The 19,543-nt window shown below is 39.5% G+C and overlaps 1 pseudogene; it reads left to right on the top strand.

The window, feature by feature from the left end:
• Positions 1-19,543, top strand: part of LOC112169770 — an 81,513-nt pseudogene that overhangs the window by 36,071 nt on the left and 25,899 nt on the right.

The following is a 19,543-nucleotide window of genomic DNA, read 5'->3' as shown; positions in this document are numbered from 1 at the left end:
GGGCAATAGACGTTTTGAATGTCTATTGCTCTCTAATTGACGTCTATTACACATCTATTGGAGGGCAATAGACGGCTATTGGGGGGCAATAGACGTTTTGAATTTATGTAATCTCCTTGTTTTTTTCTGTAATCAAAGTTTTATTTGTCTAAATTTTTGGAGATTAGTTCTCATTTTAGCAACTGAAAGTCCTATTGGGGGGTAATAGACGTCTATTGGGGGGCAATACATGGCTGATGGTCGTCTATTGGGGGGCAATACATGGCTGATAGTCGTCTATTGGAGGGTAATAGACGTCTATTAGGGGGCAATAGACGTCTATTGGGGGGCAATAGAGGTTTATTGCCCATCTACTAGGGGCAATAGATGTCTATTGGGGCCAAAAAAACTTTCCGGTGAGATTTTCAGCAAATTCCGGTGGGCGGCAGTAGGTGACCGAAATCCGGCGACCGGTGACCGGAATCCGGCGAAAGTTGGCCGGAATCCGGCGAAAGTTGGCCGGAATCCGGCGAACGTTGGCCGGAATCCGGCGGCCGGTGACCGGAATCCGGCGGCCGGTGACCGGATTCCGGCGGCCGGTGACGGGCTCCGGCGAAGTCTCCCATGGTTTCTCTCTCTTCTATTTTTTCTCTCTCTCTCTCTCTAAGTAACAAGGGAGTGAGGGTAAAATGGTATTAAAAAAAAATTAAAAACAAAAAAAAAGGTATTAGGGAAGACTCCCTTAGAGTGTATTGGGTAAGAGAGAATTAAAAAAACTTAATGGGGTAAGTGGGAAAAAAATCCCTAGAAATGGGGTAAATGGACAAAATCCCAAAATTATTTGAAGGCACGACTAGTGTATTCACCTCCAGCGTCTGTTTGGATAGTTTTTATTTTTGTGGAGAATTGATTTTCAATGTAGGTGATAAATGCGCCAAAGGTGGTAAGTAGAGGTGGCAAACGGGCCGGCCCGGCCCATTTTAAGCGGGCCTAGTCGTGCTTCGTGCCGTGCTTGGGCCGGCCCATTTATTATCGTGCCGGGCTCGTGCCGGCCCATTTACTTAAACATTAAGCCCGGCCCGGCCCATGGCCCAAGCCCATATCATGTCGGGCCGTGCTCGTGCCGGGTCAATAACGGGCCGGGCTCGTGCCTACCCACTATAAAGCACGATTTTAAAATCTTAATTTGAACAAATAAAAATTAATTTTATTTAACTATTTAGAAAATTAAAATAAATTAAGTTCTACAACGTTTTTCTTAATCTTAGCTATTTAAGATTAGATTTCTAATAATTTTTATATTTCACTATAAGAAAGAAAGAAAAAAAAACTCAAAATATATTGTTTTTAGTATATTATTGTGAGATTAATCTTTATTAATATAATGAAGATTTAGTATATATTATTTTTTCCTTCATTCTATAGTTGTATTATTATGATATTAGTCTTTATTAATAAACATATATTTAATATTTAGAAAAAATACTTATGTCAAAACAATGATATAATGTTTTGTTTCATTATTTTGACAATATAAAAGAAAGTATTGGTGGAATTGTCATGAGATTTTAAATAAAAAATCTCATACTCAAATCTCATCATTATAGTTTTTTAATATATTTTTTTTTTTTAAAATGAAATTTTGTGTTTGTAACGGGCCGGCCCACAATATGTCGTGCTCGGGCCGTGCCGGGCCCATTATGGGCTCGGGCCGGGCCGGGCCAATGGGCCAATATTCTTAGGCCCAGCCCGACCCGTTATTCTAACGTGCTCGGGTCGTGCCGGGCCACTAACGGGCTTGGGCCGTGCCGGGCCTCTTTTAAGCGTGTCGGGCCCGTGCCGTGCTCGTGCTTTGTGGCCTGTTTGCCACCTCTAGTGGTAAGTACTTCATATTTGGTTTTCATGGGAAACAACCACGCATATCATGTAAAATCATCTACAAACACAACATAATATTTGAATATCAATTCAAGATGAGTGGGAGAGGACCATACATCACTATGAATTAATTCAAAAGGAAATGTAGTAACAGACTTAGACAAATTAAAGGGCAATTTAGTGGACTTGCCTAATGGACACGAATGACAGTGTCATGAATGATGAGTGTCTAACAAAGAAATCCTAGATGCAAGACAACAAAGAATTTGTGTCGATGGATGCCCCAAGCGAGAGTGCCACACATCCGCAGCAACTTTATCTGCTGATAAAGTATGAAAAAGACTCGATTTATTGGATGATGATGGACCATTATTGACGGGATAAAATCCATTTTTACTTCGAGCCTCCAAAAGCGTCCTCCCTGAGCTCAGATCCTTGACATAAAAAGCATTGGGAAACATTAGAATATAGCAGGAGTTATCAAAAAGTAATTTATGAGTAGATAAGATATTGGCAGAAGCATGTGTGGGCAATAAAGAATATCATAAAGAGTGATAGGAGAGTGGGAAGAAGGTAAGGATGTATTTCTAATTTTTGAAATATGCCAACCTTGACCTGAGACAACACCGCCAATTATGTTGGAACCATGGTATTCTCTAGGATCGGTTAATGTATGAGGATCATTGGTGATGTGGGTGTTGGAGCCGGTGTCAAGAAGCCAAGCAGAGGGATCATGGCAAGAAGTTGTGGCAGCAGCCATGGCAGTGTGAGGGTCCTTTTTGAATTAAACATTGACTAGGCCAAAATTGACCCAATAATCCGATTCAGATAATGAATGGGGCTTGGTAGCATGAAGCATGGTGTGGGAGCTAGAAACACACTACGGTGAGAGAATTTGGGGGTTTTCTGGATTTGGGTTTCTGGAAGATGGGTTTGAAGGTGGTTTTTGGGAGAAAATGGCTAAGAGTTGGGTGTTCTTAAAGGCTTGAGAGCTTTATTTTGTGTTTCTAAGTATTTTGGGTATTGCTCGATTATGCAGGATTGTTTCTTTACATTGGCAAACCTCTCTTCCTCATTACAGTCCCAAATCTCCCTTTATATAGGCTTTATTGGGAACACATGATTTCTGGATAAAGCATTTCTTCTTCAACCTAGACACGATTTATGCCTTAAAATCTGGGAAAAGAAAGCTTACTTGAGAGATGAAGCTTTAGGAGAGGGAGAAGGACATTGTCGCCGTCGACAAAGATTGCAGCAAAAACAGCTGCGGTGGCACAAAACCTGGAACGAGGCTGATGAGGAAGTTTGAGAATTGTGCCCTCATGGTTTAAGGAAGAAGATAATATTCTTTAACTGGTCACAAGGTTTGCCTTTCACTACCTAGCAGAAGGAATTGGTTGTTCTTGAGGATTTTAGTTCGATCTATGTATAGGCAATTGCTGCGGGGGAAGAAGGCAATATTAGAATAAAGAGGAAGAAAGCTAGGCTTTCTGTCTTGGGATTTCTGTTTAGGAGAAAGGTTGGCCCAAATCTCATATACACCAATTCGCTATCAATTTAAGTCATTGGGCTTCGATCTCAGGTCCAAGATCGAGATCACCAACAACGCTAAATCAATAGATGAGCATTATGTATTTCCGTAACCTTCCACACCACACCCACTTCTGCAAGCCCCAAGAGAGTAGTTGTGGCTTGGGTCCACATGCGTGGCATGATGGTTAGAGAAGATATGTAATTTTTGTATTTTCGAATGCGGTTTGCATGTGTATTTCCTTATCAAGGTTGAAATGTGCGTAGGGCATGCTTTATGCTTTTTTGGGTATCAACAGGCAGACAAACGGGTGCTTGGTGTTCGACCTTCATAAGCCATGTTGAGTCTATGGAAGCAATCAATTGTCGTATGACCATTGCGTTTGCAGATTTGGCATGGGCCACAGGTAGAAGGAGGTTGAGTAGATAGAGCTGAACTAAGAATAGAACGTCCATGATATGGAAACCGAGAGCTGGAACCACGGCTATAGGTGGAGGGACCAGAAAAGGATCCACAACCATAGGTGTTTCGGTGGCCTCTTTGAGATCCAAAGAATGTGCCACATCCACAAGAGCCACTAATCTGATGTTTGTGAGTTAGAAGTGCAATGGGAGTTGACTCCAGACCAACAAAAGCCTAATTTTTCAGACAACCTTCAGCTCCCAAAAGCAATACTTCAAGAGCATCATAAGTAATTGGTATGTCACGAGCTTGGGCAGAGCTAATAGTGTTCTCATATAGAGGGCCAACATTGTTCATAATGATAGAAATCAAGTCGGAGTCATCAACCGGGTGCCCAAATAAAGCAAGTGTACCAGCAATCTGATTAACTTTATCCAAGCAATCAGAGATGGAAAGATCACCTCTAGTAGTACGGAGGAGGTTGCCACGAAGTTGGAGAATACAATTGTGATTCTAGGAAGCATATCGCCATGTAAGAGAGGTCCAGGTGGTGTGTGAATCAATGGACCGAGAAACGGTGACTAGGACAAAAGGTGTGAGGGAGCCATTGATCCATCCTAGGATCATTTGATTAGTAGCTATCCATTCCTCATCTGCTGGGTTCACGGTGTTAGTTAGCTCACCAGCCTCATTCCAAAGAAAGCCCGAAGGACAAGGCTTTGTTCCGTCAACAAAACCCATGAGATTTCGGCTTTTCAGGAGAGGAGTTATCTGAGCAAACCATAAGGAATAGTTGTTTCATTCTAGTTTGATGGTGAGAAAGTTTGATGTGGTGGTGGTGGTGGTGTTGGTGGGGGTAGCCATGGGAGGGGAAGAAACAAGAAAGAGATAAGGAAAGAGGTTGTCGTTTAGACAGAGGCCTTTGATACCATAAAGCATATTTGAGTAAAGTGTTTTTCACACTTCCTCATTGATGTATTTCAATCTTATATACAAGATTGCTGATCAGTTTCGATCCTGGAGATCAGCTATTACAATAAATACAATAAAGGATTGCTGATCAGTATAGATCCTGGAGATTTGCAATTAAACCTTAAGGATCAAGCAATGTACAATCAATACAATCAAAGATCAATGTACAATCAATATAGTAAAAGAAATCAAGGTGAATCATATTCATTGCTTATCACATAAACTGATCAAATTCCAAGCCAGGTGGAAAATTTGATTTCCAGGATTGTAAGACGTTGGAAAATGTAAAATGTCGTAGAAATTTTTTTGGCCCTCATTTTCTTGGAGGGATAATACTTAACTGACCATATATGGTTAGCAATTCGTATCCAACCCTATCGTGTCTTTCCAACCGCTCAACACGTGTCTATTTTTTTTTTCCTTCTCTTTTCTAAACATCTCATTGTGTTCCTTTCTTTCCCATCAACTACTTCCAATTCTTCAATTTCTTAGAAGCCATGCCTCTTTTCCATTGATCCTTCAATATATGTGGACCTCCCTGATGACCCACTACAGGTGAAGACAAAGAGCTCCTCCTCGTCGCCGAAGAAGGCAGATACCTATCTTTCTACACCCTCGCCAATGAAGGCAGTTTCAGTGTTGCTTGAGAGAGACGAAGCCTAGAGCTTTTTTTGGTTTGTGTTGCTTCAATTGATCGGTTCTTCAATTGAAGGTTTAATTGGATTGTGGAACTACATCGTAGAAGTGGAACTGATAGAGAGAAGAAGAGTACATTTATCAGATGCTTAAGTTAAAACAAAAAACAAAAAAAAAAACAAAAACCAAAAAGTACACGTGTTGCACAATGAGAGAGGTTGGTTAAGAATAGTCAGCTAAGTATTATCCTTCTTGAAGATGAGTGACATTTTCATTTATTGTAATTGCCATCTATATGCTAATTTGTTTTTCAAATATATTGCAATAAAATAAATATTGCTGCTTCATCGAGCCACCAGTAGGCATAATTAACTATCAGGACACAAGACACATGTGTTCATTCGAAGACAATAATTATTTTTCACAAAAAAGGGAAGAAAAAAAAAAGCATTAACCATGTTTCTGGACCATTTTGGTCATGAATAAAAGGGCTTCCACTAGGTCCTGCGCCATGAAGGTGGACTTTGTTTAATTCTTTTTGGATGAGCCTGACTTGCACTACTAGATGCTGTATCATCATATTCATCATTAGAGTGTTGAAGACCTCGCTTGGTATTGCTCTGCTTCAATAATGTTTCCCAAAGCTCCTCCACATCTTCCTCATATACCACACAGACCCCACACTTCTTCACTTGCACATTTTCCACTACTTCACCAGACAAAATGTTGATGGGTACAAATGAGAATACAAGCTGATAGTAGATATCTTGCCTGCCACTCATGTTGTTGGGGGTGGGGGGGGGGGGGGGGGTGGAGGGGGGCACATAGAAGAACCAAATGTGATCCGACATTGGTTAACCCCCGTTCCTATCAAACAAATGTACCCCGCCACCGAAGGGTATTCTGTTGGTCGTCATTTCGCAAAAAATGCCAATGACATTCAAAGGCGGGTCTGGTTGGAGGAATCTAAAAACGAAACAGAAGGTGAATCCCATCAACTTTTCACTAAACCAACCTGGCTGCAGCTCTACATTTGTCAAAGACCCCACACTTTGGTGATTGTACGACTCTGGAATTTCATTCCCAGGGACAATAAATTGAAATCCTTTATGGTCTAAAAATGCTTCACTTTTAAGGTAGCGTGTTAGCAATGAAAGTGTTATACTCTTATAGCTTTCATTCTCCCCCATTTGGAAACAGTTAACAAATCTTCCTACTAGCACCGAATTACATCATGTCCTATTTGATTAGCCAATGTATCTAATGAAATGTAGTTGTCAGCGTTTACCCATACATGAGATGGAAGCTCTGGTAATGTCTGAAGTTTGACGCACCAATTCAACTCAAGTACTTCAAGTCTAGAGAGTTGGCTGATGCTCTCGAGTAGTCTAATGAATTGATTTCTGCTGAGAATTAATTCTCTTAATAAAGACAAGCATCCTAAATTATTGGGCATTGTTTCTTCATAAAGATTGCAGTCACTCAGATCCAGTTTGGTTAATGAATGTAAACCAGGCAAACAAGCCAACGACAATCCTGTCGGAATGCGATTTCTTCGCAATACCTGAAAAAGATGGAAGATCATATTCCATGATTTAGGCGATTGTCCTTTACATCCACCAAGAGATAATACTTTGAGGTTTTTCAAAAGACCAATAGAGGACGACACATCTCTTATGCCAGTTCCACTCGCATCAAGCTTCTCCCAACAGTCAGCATGACCCAACTCATCCGGCAATTTGTTAACCTTTGAGCAACCAGAAAGATTGAGATCTTTGAGAGATTTTAAGCCACCTACACTGCTTGGAAGACACACAAGATTCTTGCAATCTTTCAAGTTCAGCACAGTAAGTCTTTCAAGCACTTCGATTGTCGGGTCAACCTCATTCAATCTTATACAACCTTCAAGAAACAGAAACTCGAGATATGGCATACCTTTGAAGTTTGTTGTGTTGACAAGATTCAGAGAGTGACTCAGATTCATGGTTTTCAAATTGTATAAAGGCTGCATGTCAAGTAAAAAGCATAGAAAAAAATTAGCTTCCATGATATATTCCACAATTAGTATAAGTAATAAAAGAATGATATAGTGTACCTCAGTTCCTATCTGAACATGTTTAATACAACTATGACAGAAGCTAAGTTTAAGCAGCTTCTGAGGGTTGAAATGTGATGGTAGAGATTTTGACGGATACCTTATCCAATCAAGAATCCGTAAACTATTGGGAAGATATTCAAGCCCTTTAGGCAGGTTCCCATTCTTAATCTTCAGGTATCTCAATTTGTTCATCATAGAAAATGATTTCGGAGTCATTTCCACCTCGATTCCTGATTTGGCTTACTCCACAACTATGCCTTCTATTGCTTCAGTTCCCTATCAACCAAATTTTATCATACCATAAAAAGCAGATTTAGTAGACTGAATTGTCATATAATGTATTGGCAAATACCAGTTAAAATTATTCTTGTACTAAATTTCTTACAGTATTTTTGGTCAAGACATGTTTGATGTCTTCAAGAAGCCATAACCTACTGCACTTCCCCGGCTCGTTAGGAGATTCCCGGTGGACAATTTCCCATCCCATTTCTTGGAGCAAATCATGCATCCTTAGTGTTGGGCAAATCCCTCCTTAAATGGAGGAGATAAAGAAAGAAGAAAGATGAATGCATGTGGAAGACAAAGTGGCTGGAAAACATGTAGAAGACAAGGAAAGTGAAAGCATAAAAGAAGGAAAAGTGGAGGTGAGAAACCATGGTTTGTTGATTTGGTTATGCTGAAACACCTTGTCGGTAGGAAGGAACAAATAGTATGGTGGTTGAAGTCTTTGTCATTAATTGATAAAGGAAACATGCAAACATTGTGGCATGCAAACACACCGTAAGAAATGGAAAAGCATGACTTTGCTTTTCATGTGTTCATACCTACAAGCTTGACTTTGCTTCCACTTGCATGTGATGTGCTGCATGTGCATGAAGTGCACTGCCTATATATTGGCATGAAAGGTTGCAGCAAGAAGAGAGAGAAGGCAGAAAGCCCAAACTCCAGATAGGGAGAGAAAAGAGCAACTCTAAGGGTCTTCATGTATAGAAGCAAAGTGAGTTGTGTTCAAGGGTGTGTATAGCTCTTGGGGTAGAGTAATCTTCTAGGATTGAGAGAGGGTGTACAAAGGGTATCCGATTGGATACAAGGCTTGGGTTGGGTATAAACTTGAGTGCTCTAGTTGTGTATAAACTTGAGTGCTGTATCTTGTACTTGTGTTATTCTCTCATAGTGAAGATGAAAACTCTCTGAGGACGTAGGCATGGATTTTGGTCAAACCTCGTTAAAACTTGTTGTCTTCTTGGCTTGCTTATTTCTTCTTTCCATCTCTACTAGTAGTACTTGCGTGACAGGGGATTAATTTCCTTACACTTAGTGTTCCATGCGAAACAGTCAAGAGAGGACTTTCCATGAGCACTTTTATTCCAATAATTGCAGAAAAATCGCAACTATTTAGAATTTTTGTTACTCGATCCTTGTCCTGTCCGTTAAAAAAAACATGCAATGTCTAGGAATATTTTCTTCTCTTTGGAATCTAGGTCATTGTAACTTATTTTAAGTATGTCAAACATTTTCGGGTTATTATCACAAATGGTACCTGAACTATACCTCAATTTTATCGATGGTACCTGAGCTTCAATTTTGATCACAACTAGTACCTGAACTTTTCGATTTCATTTTAAATGGTACCTAGAGTCACCTCCGGTCACTATTCTGACTAAAAACGACATGGGAGGTGATCATAGTGATGATTTTTGATGATTTCAAGGGTTGCGATCATATATAGTGATGATTTTTTGGTAATAGACTTGCCTTGAACTTGTTTTATTATTATTATTTTTTTCTCTTAGATTTGGCTTTTTTGGCCGGAATAGTGACCGAAGGTGGTCTTAGGTACCATTTAAAATGAAATAGAAAAGTTCAGGTACCGGTGGTGATCAAAATTGAAGTTTAGGTACCATCGATAAAATAGAGGATAAGTTCAGGTACCATTTGTGATAATAACCCAAAATTTTCAAATGACAAACTCTTCCCAATTTTCTCAGTGCACTGTTCCATTCACTAAGATCTCTTCCATGCAAAAACGAACCCAGTACTTCAAGAGCTAAAGGAAGACCTTTGGCATATAACTTATAAAAGATTCTGACAAAATAAGAAAATCTTCTTCAGGGTAACCACTTTTGAATGCTTTCCAGCTAAAAAGCTGAAGAGAATCATCATCATTTAATTCTTCAACCTTCAATCTTCTCTCCACTCCATGTTCAATTAACAAATGCTCATTTCTAGTTGTGATAAGAACTCTACTGCCTGAACCAAACCACTCGCCATTTCCTACCAAATATTTTAAATGACTTGAATCATTCACATCATCAAGAATGAGAAGAACTTTTTTGTGGCCTAACAACCTCCTTATAATCGTGGCTCCTTCATGAAGGTCTGATATGTTGCCATCCTTTGTCCAAATCACAGAGAGAAGTTGCTTTTGTAAATTAAGTAGACCACTTTTTTCAACAGAGTTTCTAACATCGGTAAGAAGGAAACTGAATTCGAATTCACGAGAGATTCTCTCATACACTGCTCTTACCATAGAAGTCTTACCAATCCCGCCCATTCCCCATATACCAATGAAGCAAACGTCATCCACCCCTACATCTAAAAGGAAATTGACTGGCTGCAATTGAGTAAATTCCAACTAGATTTTCTGCATAACTGAAAGATGTAGGTTGCGATTTTGTCCATATAACTTCAACAATATCTCTTATGAGCTTTGATTCATACCTACAACATAGAATAGACCAAACATATCAGGAATTTAGTTTATGAAAATGTCTCTGCATTGGACTTGATTTCTGTATATACTTGTAATGACATTTAAAAAGCCTCATAAGCTAAATGATTATCTGCCTATATTATTTGTGAATAACATAATGAAGAGCGCAAAACTTAACTATGTGTAAATTAGAGAAAAGAGTATATGCATACCATTCCTTTGAATTCCACCCTGAGAAACTTGCCACTTCAGTTAATGCAGATCTCCACCTCTGCACTTTCTCTTTGTCATCGCTAAACCCTTCTTCATGATTAGTGAAGGCTTCTCCAAAACTCCCTGTTTGCTTTCGTACAACAGAGGGAACAACGTCATAAAAAATTGGCAGCACAGTTCCTCTTGCTTTCATGCACTCAAGAATTTTTACAAGTTCATCCATGCACCATGTTGACGATGCATAATTTTGTGAGAGAACAATGAGGGCAAATCTTGATTCTCCAATTGCAACAAAAAGTGCCGGAGAAATAGCCTCCCCTTTTCGAAGTTCAGGATCATCCCTGAAAGTGTTGATTCCTTGATGTTCCAATGTAGTGTATAAGTGGTCTGTAAAAGCCTTGCAAGTGTCATCACCTCTAAAGCTCAGAAAAACATCATATTTCAACTGAGGAGTTGAAGGGGGGAAGATGAAGAGGTTCTTTCTGCACTCATTTCCGATAAAACCTACTTTCTTACTTGTGGAAGAGTACATGTCCAAGGACTTATAGAGGAGTAACCCGAGAAGCTTTCAACACAATTTCAAGGCTTGGAATTAACTATCATGGAAAACATGCAATTGTGTTTCTTGGTTTCCCTTCCCTACTGCATAAAACATAGAAGAGATGAATAATTTCCTAGTCAATCCACTATAAATAAATATTCATTCCAAAAGAGTTGTATAATTAACTAGGGAAGCAGCAAACATTAACTGGTTTGGTTTAAGTGGTTGTTTATTCCTCTGCTTTCTCTTGTTCAGGTATCTAAATAAACAGAGACACAAAACAGTGAAACACTCTAGAAGCAGCTGCAAATGCATATACTATTCCATAACACTTCTCCATACACTTTATTTGACTAAAAGTTATGATTAAAATTAGTGAGTGCCTAAGTTATGCAAGTATATATGTTCCAAAATTACATAAGAACTTCTGAATATAAATCCATGATCAATTAGGAACTGGTGCCTCTTTTACAATAATAAATCATGAGCATAGCTGCAGAAATACTAACCAGAGAAAAAGATGACAAAAAAAAAGTTGATGTTGAAACAGATAACAGAAACATAGCAACACATGCAAGCAAATTAAAATTGTAAAAACAAACACAAAAATAGGAGTTAGAATCAATTGGAGCTTAACCTGGGTTTCGTGGGAATTTGAAGTTGGGATGAAAATCGACTTCAAAATAAAATATCAAGAATGAATAGGAGTAATGTGGTGAGGAACTTGACTCTAGAGAGAAGTAGATATAGACCGTGAAGATTTCAGCACAAAGGCGTAGCTACACATGGGCTCCGTTGGGCTACAGCCCACCCCAAATTTGAAAAAACATTAATTTATAGCTTAATATTAAAAAAAAAAACTAAATATTAAAAAGTAGCCCACTTCAAATTTCTAAAGTTAGCCCATATGTTAATTTTTTTAGGGTCATATCTATGTAATTTCTTTGCTTGAAGTATTTGATTGTGTTTTATTTTCTATTCTACTTTAAGAGACATATTCGCATAAAAAGTTTGTTTTTTTTAGGTAAATTAGGTCAGAATAAGAGTTGGCTGAGAGTTATGATACAAATTCAATAATTAAAGATTTTTGGTTCTATTCAAGAGCACAACTTGAGTAGATATGTTCTTTTGTCTTAGACTTTTGTTATCGAATTTCTATCAAACGTTATAATGTTGATTTTTTTTTTATCAGTTAGCTATTTGATTATATTAATATGTAATTAATATATGGTGTGGTTTAATGTAAGGAAAGAATAAAACATGTTATTAGTAAAACTTAGGAAAATAAATAAATTAAAGCATTAGTAAACTTTTATTAAAAAATTTTTTTAGCCCACCCTATTTTAAAATCCTAGCTCCACCATTGCTTCAACAGGAGGAGACTCCGCTCTTCAGACTTTAAAAGTTTTAGCGGTCAATCAATGCTATCCAAGAAATATCGGATGTAGCTGATTCTTTCTCTTCTGTAAACTGGTCTTAGATCAGTAGGGAAGCAAATGTGGCAGCAGATGTTGCTGCTCACCTTGCAACACGGCTGGAGAGTGTGTTGGATTGGTTTCTGAACCCACCTCCTTCCTTGCTTCATGTACTTCAATTAGATTGATATGCCCAAAATAGACGCTCAACTTAACCCTGCAAGATGTTGTCGTTAGCAATATAGAGTAAGCAGGGATCGTTCAAGCCGGGGATTGAGGGTAACTTTATAATTCACACAAAAAAAAAACTAAACTAAACTAACTAAAGCACAAAACAAATAACAAAACAAAAAAGTCAAATACTAGAAAAGAGAGAAAAATATGGCAGGAAACAGAAGGGGATAGAAAGGTGGTCTGCAATCCTAAACAAGAACAATATTTTGGGGTTTTTGGTTTTTAACGAAAATAAAAGAAAATACAAAAGGAAAGCGATTTTGATTTTAGGTTTTGAGAAAATAAGATGGAGAACATGTTAGAGACTTGGAAATCCACCACCAATTACTTTCAAACAATGTTAAGTTAACCTAGATTCAATTACCAAGGTGTGAACAGAAACCAATCAAGAAACAAGTCGGAGCAGATCATGTCCCTTATTAATGTTTCCCTAAATACTTAGTCTACGTGAACGCACAATAGCTAAGCCTATCAAACATGCAATCAAGGTATAGAACGCTATCCTATCAACAACACATATAGTGTCAACACATTTGAAGCATTAAGATCTCATGGAAACGATTGATTATAGAGTTGCAGTCTAGTGTGGAACGCCTACCTAGCATGCTCTTCTAGTTGATTAAACATCAGCTTTTGTCCAAAGCCTTGCGTACTTGTGGATTAGAAAACAAGACGATTAGATGAATTATTTTCTAAATCCTAGCTCCAATTACATGCTAAGTGTCGACCAAAGAACATAAACACATAAAAATTTTCAATCAAGCAGAAATAAACAACCAATTCACACCAAAGATCAAGAAACTAAATTTAAACAAACATATGTTCTACATAATTGGGGCTTCAAACCTAGGCCCTAACAAAAATTGACTAGCTACACATCGTCTGAAATTCAACAAAAAATAACATAAGTATTAGATTACAAGATGATAAAAACCGTAAAAGGGAGAGTATGAGAGCCACGAATTCACTTTTAGGCAGCCTTAGATGCAAGAACTCCTTCAAGATGGGTCACGGCTAAGCTTGATGGAAGATGGATGATGGATTGCACGGTTTTCCTTCTTAAAGACTTGGGAATTTTAGACTTTGTGTACTAGGGTTTGGGAGCAGAAGATGGCGCTGTAGCATCCTGATTTTCAACGTGTTCAGAGCCTTTATATATGTAGAATACACAGCCCAAGTTTCCTTTTCCAATTCTGCTTCGAAAACCTCCCCTAGTTGCTTGAGGATTACTCGAATTGGTGCACAATTATATGATTTTCAAGCCTTAGTAATCTTCCCAAAATCTTGAGGAATCATTCTAGGACTCTCCTTCATATTTGCAGCAGCAATAACCTTCCAAAAATTCACCCAAAATCCGTCCAAAGAAGATTTCAGCCAAACTGTCCTGTTTTGACTAGGATTCAATTTCTGACTCTGAAGCTTCATTGTTGGACAAGGAACGACTTCGTCTCGCCATTTTTCTGGATAGTTCTTGACTCCCACGTGTTCTATGAATCCCATATTCTATATTTATCAACAACATTCTGGAAAAACTCCAAGAAAATCGCTGGAAAAGATCTCCCAAAAAGCTTCGTGAAAAGCTAACAGTTTCTGCCTTATCGGGAAGCCTACTTTGACTTTGATTTCCTGCTATCTCATTGACCCTTATGACCAGTTATTTATTTTTAGTTGAAGTATAACATCATGTATTCAAGGATCCCTGGCCCTTTCTGCAAAGTTGCATCTAGAAGAGTGCAAGAATTGCTCCTCAAAACCGTTCCCAGAAAGCTGATTCTGAAACTGCAGTTTATGCTTTGCAGCAACTGTTTTTCACAATGAATTCCGTGGAATTCCCTTGTAATTTCTGGCCAAAAGGTTGATCAAACTTGGCCCTTTGCATCAGTATTTCATGATCCATGGCTTCGTTGCTCCCTTTCAGCTCTTATTTCTCTTAAATCACTCCACGAACTACCTAAAAAGAAAACAAAGTTAAAACTGACTTTTTAAAGAAAATAGCTAAGAAAAATGTAAAGGATTGCATATTATATTTGTAGCATACCCACCTCCTTCCTTGCTTCATGTACTTCAATCAGATGCGGTGGCAGCTCCACCTTGAGAGCATTGTTTAGCTCTGTTTTCTATTTTCTTTTAATTTTCTTCTTTCCTATAAGGTTACCGTTGTCAAAAAAAAAAAAAAATCTTCAGGTTCATTATTATATTTGCAACATATGTCAATCATTCACATTTGGTTTTCTGAAATCTTGAGTCCCTTCTCTTTCAGAGTTAGGATTTGAGAGTACACGGGGGTTTTGTTGAAGTTCGATCACAAAGTTCCGCCGCATCTGCATAACATAGAATCTCAGGTCAACCACGGTGCATGTGGGGGTTCCTTCTCGTTCTGCAGTGGGTGTGATCGGCTTTTGGGATAGTTTTGCTCAGAATGGAGGAAGTAGTGGGTGACTTTTCTAGGTGCCTTGCCATTCAGGACGACGACGATCTGGAAGTCATAACAGTGGATGATCCCAAATCTTTGATTGCTGAGAGATTTTGGCTTCTGGGGAATGTCCTCACTAGCAAGAAGATTAACGTGGAATCATTCAAACGGATTATTAGGAAGATTTGGTTGACGAATGAGGAGTTTTCCATTTTGGAGTGGGAGAGCTCGGAGCTATTTGTCTTCTCCTTCAAGTCTGATGGGGATCGACTCCGAGTTTTACAAGGAAGTCCATGGTCGTTTGATAATTCTTTGCTGGCTTTGGTATCTTTAGATGCAATGGTCGATCCGGGGGTTGTTGACCTAACAAGCCAAGACTTTTGGATAAGAGTAAAAGGGTTGCCTTCTGCGCTGTTGACAGATAACATGGGAAGGAAAATTGGCAGTAGTATTGGGAACTTTGTGTTGGCGGATTCTACTGTTACTGGAGATGGAAGTGGGAGCTTTCTACGGTTGAGGGTGAAACTTCGTCTTTCTGATCCTCTGAGGAAAGGCATGCGTCTTCAGTTGAACCCGAGACATACACAGTTAAGCAAGCTCACATTCGAATATGAGCACCTGCCTCACTTCTGTCTATTTTGTGGACTATTGGATCATGTGGGTGCTACGTGCAATGCAAGAATAGAGGGAAGGATAACTGAGGAAAAATACGGTAGGTGGAAGACGCTGTCTAAAGATGTCTACTCAATTGATTTGTATGGTCAGCTACATGGGCGATCCTTTGGCCTACTACCAAGCAATAAGGGGTGGTTAGTAAGAGCCCTTGAGATCACTATGAGTGGGTCAGTACGTGTTAGGGAGGAAGCAGAAGATGGGGTGGATGAGGTGGATGAAAGCGGGGTACGAAGCCAAGGGAGTCTTGTTATATCAAGAAGCATCGGAAACTTATATGGGAGAATCATGTAGAGGAAGTGACAATGATTGATACCACTTTGGAGAACTCACAGAAAGATGGTGAGGAGGTTGGTAGGAGTTCAGAAAAGAATCTGGCAGACAATTTTTTGTTTAATGTTCCAATCTCGACCTGTCGCTTTGGGTTGAATAGTATTAGCAAGTCTACTACTGGAGAGAAGGGTGTTAGAGGTGGGGAAAATATTCAAGATGGGGAGCACCTTGGTTCATCCCCAAAGAAGAAAGGCCGAGGGAAGGGTAAGAAGATATCGGAAGATCCTGTAGACTTTAAAAAGAGCATGAACTTCTTCCCCAGGGAAAGGAAAGAAAGGTAAAGGCTTTGCACTTTCCTGTTCCCCAAGTAAGAGGCTTGTACTTGGTTCTCCGAAAAAACTTTTGAAGAAAAAGAATGGAATTACTAAGAGCTCTAGTTCCGGGATGGGGACGAAAGTGGTGGGTTCCGACACTCGGACCCACCACAAACAATGAGTCAACTAAGTTGGAATGTGCACGGGCTTGGGAACCCGTCCACATTCAACGCCCTTAAGAAACTTTTGAGGGTACAAGATCCCAATTTTGTCTTCCTTATGGAGACAAAAAAGAAGAAGGCTGCAATGGAGAAGATTTGTGGGTCACTAGGGTATGTGAATTATAAAGTGGTAGAAAGAACGGGGAAACAAGGAGGGGGTTTGGTGTTTTGCTGGAAGGACAACTGGACAGTTCATGTGATTGACGTTACGATAAGTTTTATTGATGTTCTGGTGTTAATTGAAGGAAATCAAGTGAGATTGACGGGTTTTTATGGTAACCCAGAAACTGGGGAGAGACATCACTCTTGGGAAGCTTTACGTCGCTTGTCACACTTATACCCTCATGTTGCTTAGTTCGTTTTCGGTGACTTTAATGAGATTATTAACAATGAGGAGAAGAGTGGGGGTAGGCTGCGACCAGCATCTCAAATTGACAGATTTAACCAGGTCATTGATGATTGCCTTTTACAAGGTGTTGATTTTTCAAGGCCTTTGTTTACCTGGAGTAATGGTAGTGTGCATGAGAGGTTGGATCGAGCGTTGATGAATAATAAAGCTGCTGATGATTTCCCAAAGGTGCATGAATATCATTTGGAAGTTGGAGCTAGTGATCATTTGCCACTAATCTTTGATTTAGTTGGGCGCGGGCTTCCAAAGAAGAATATGGGACAAAGACGATTTCTTTTTTAAGGGTTTTGGATTAAAGAACAAAGGTGTGGGGAAATTGTCAAAGAGATTTGGGAGGACGAAGCAAATGTGCACACTAATCTAGTCACAAAGCTTAATAAGTGTGCTGAGGAGCTTTCTAGGTGGAATAGGAATGTCATAGGCCATGTGCCAAAGTAGATTGCAGCTTTGAAAGATTCTCCGCAGAAGTACCCGATTGATGTCCAAAATGCTGAAGACAGAACACAACGTGCTTTAATTAAATCTGAGTTGGAAAAGTTTGTAGAGTTTGAAGAAGTCATGTGGAAGCAAAAATCCAGGATCTATTGGCTACAGGAGGGGGATAAAAATACTAAATTTTTTCATGCATATGCAAAGGGTCGTGGAAAGCAAAATAAAGTCACCAAAATCTTTGATGAACATGGTAAGTGGTGCGAAGATCTGCAAGAAGTTCAGGATGCTTTTGTTTCATATTTCTCCAATCTTTACGCTACGGAGGGATGTGCCAACCTTGATCTGATTTTGGATAAAATCCCTCGCCGGGTCTCTAATGAGGTAAATGTGAAACTATTGAAGAAGTTTGAAAGATGGGAGATTGAGTTTTCTTTGAAGCATATGGCAGCACAAAAATCGCCGGGATTCGATGGTATGCCTGCATTATTCTTTAAAACTTATTGGCCTATTGTGGGTGATTCGGTTTGTGATTTTTGTCTTGGGGTCCTCAACGATGGGCAAGCTATTGAGGATTTCAACCATATTCTCATTCTCTTATTCCTAAATGTCTGAGTCCCAAAAATGTATCTGAGTTTCGACCAATCAGCTTACGTTCCATTATCTACAAGCTAATTTCGAAGACTGTGGCAAATAGACTAAAGAAGTATCTTCCCGACATCATTTCCTGTACTCAGAGTGCATTTGTACCAGGAAGAAATATTCAAGATAATGTGATTGCGGCTTTTGAAACTGTCCATACAATCCTAGTACAGAAGACCACGGCATCACCAAAGATGGTTCTCAAGTTAGATATCAGCAAAGCTTATGATAGGGTAGAGTGAGGGTTTCTGGAAAATGTCATGCGGAAGCTTGGGTTTGGGGAGAGATGGATTGAATTAATCATGAAGTGTGTCAATTCCACTTCCTTTTCGGTTTTATGGAGAGGACAACCGGTTGGACAATTCAGGCTAACCAAAGGCATTCGTCAGGGGGATCCTTTGTCTCCGTATCTATTTTTGTTTGTCTCTAAAGGGCTTTCAGGTCTACTTCACCATGCTGATTACTCAGGTCTGATTCATGGAGTGCGGGTTGCTCCTACTGCACCTTCAATTTCCCACCTACTTTTCGCCGATGATAGTCTTTTATTTGTGAATGCAACTGTAGAAGAATGTGTGTCTTTGAAACAATGTCTCCTCCTCTATGAGTGTGCGGCTGGACAGCGCATAAACTTTCAGAAACCTTCCCTTTCCTTTGGCCCGAATGTTCCTGAACGGTTGAAAGATGACGTCAAAGTTATTTTGGATGTGCCAGTGGTTGATTTCCATGAAAAATATCTTTGTTTGCTAACAACAATTGGAAGAAACAAGATTGATGCCTTCAAGAAGTTGAACGAAAGGCTTGATGTACGCTTACAGGGATGGCAAGGAAAGTTCCTCTCAAAAGCGGGTAAACTTGTGTTGATCAAAGAGGTTGCTCAAGCAATTCCCACTTATTCTATAAGTGTTTTGCAGCTACCTGTCGGGGTGTGCAAGAAATTTCAATCCAAGGTTAGCAGGTTTTGGTGGGGGAAATGAGGCATTCATTGCTGTAGTTGGGATAAGCTCTGTAAAAGAAAAGATGAGGGAGGACTTGGGTTTCGAGACTTGCAAGCTTTTAATCAAGCTATGTTGGCTAAAACTGTGTGGAGGATCTTCTGGGGGAAACGTTCTTTAGTCAGCTCTTTACTCCAAGCCAAGTATTTCCCGGATACTTGTTTTCTTAATGCAAGTCTAGGACGAACCCCTTCGGCTATTTGGAGAGGCATATTGTAGGGTAGACAGGTGATTGAGTTGGGAACTAGATGGAGAATCGGAGATGGTAGGAGAGTGAGTATCATGTCGGATAAATGGTTGCCATGCCCGGTTAATTTCAAGGTTGTGACTCCCTTGCAAATACCAGCTCAGCAGAAGGTAGAATCGTTATTCACAGACTCAGGAGCTTTGAATGTACCACTAGTAAAGTCTCTGTTTCTCACACATGAAGCTGATATGATACTAGGAATGCCACTGGGACTTAGAAGCGTCCCTGACAAATTGGTTTGGCACTACACAAAGAATGGAGTTTATAGCGTGAAGTCTGGTTATTGGGTAGCTAGAGATCTTCAGATGCGTCAGAGTGG

This window comes from Rosa chinensis, chromosome 6 (genome assembly GCF_002994745.2).
Source record: "Rosa chinensis cultivar Old Blush chromosome 6, RchiOBHm-V2, whole genome shotgun sequence".
NCBI classification, from domain to species: Eukaryota; Viridiplantae; Streptophyta; class Magnoliopsida; order Rosales; family Rosaceae; genus Rosa; species Rosa chinensis.
This window is presented reverse-complemented; position numbering and strand designations above follow the sequence as displayed.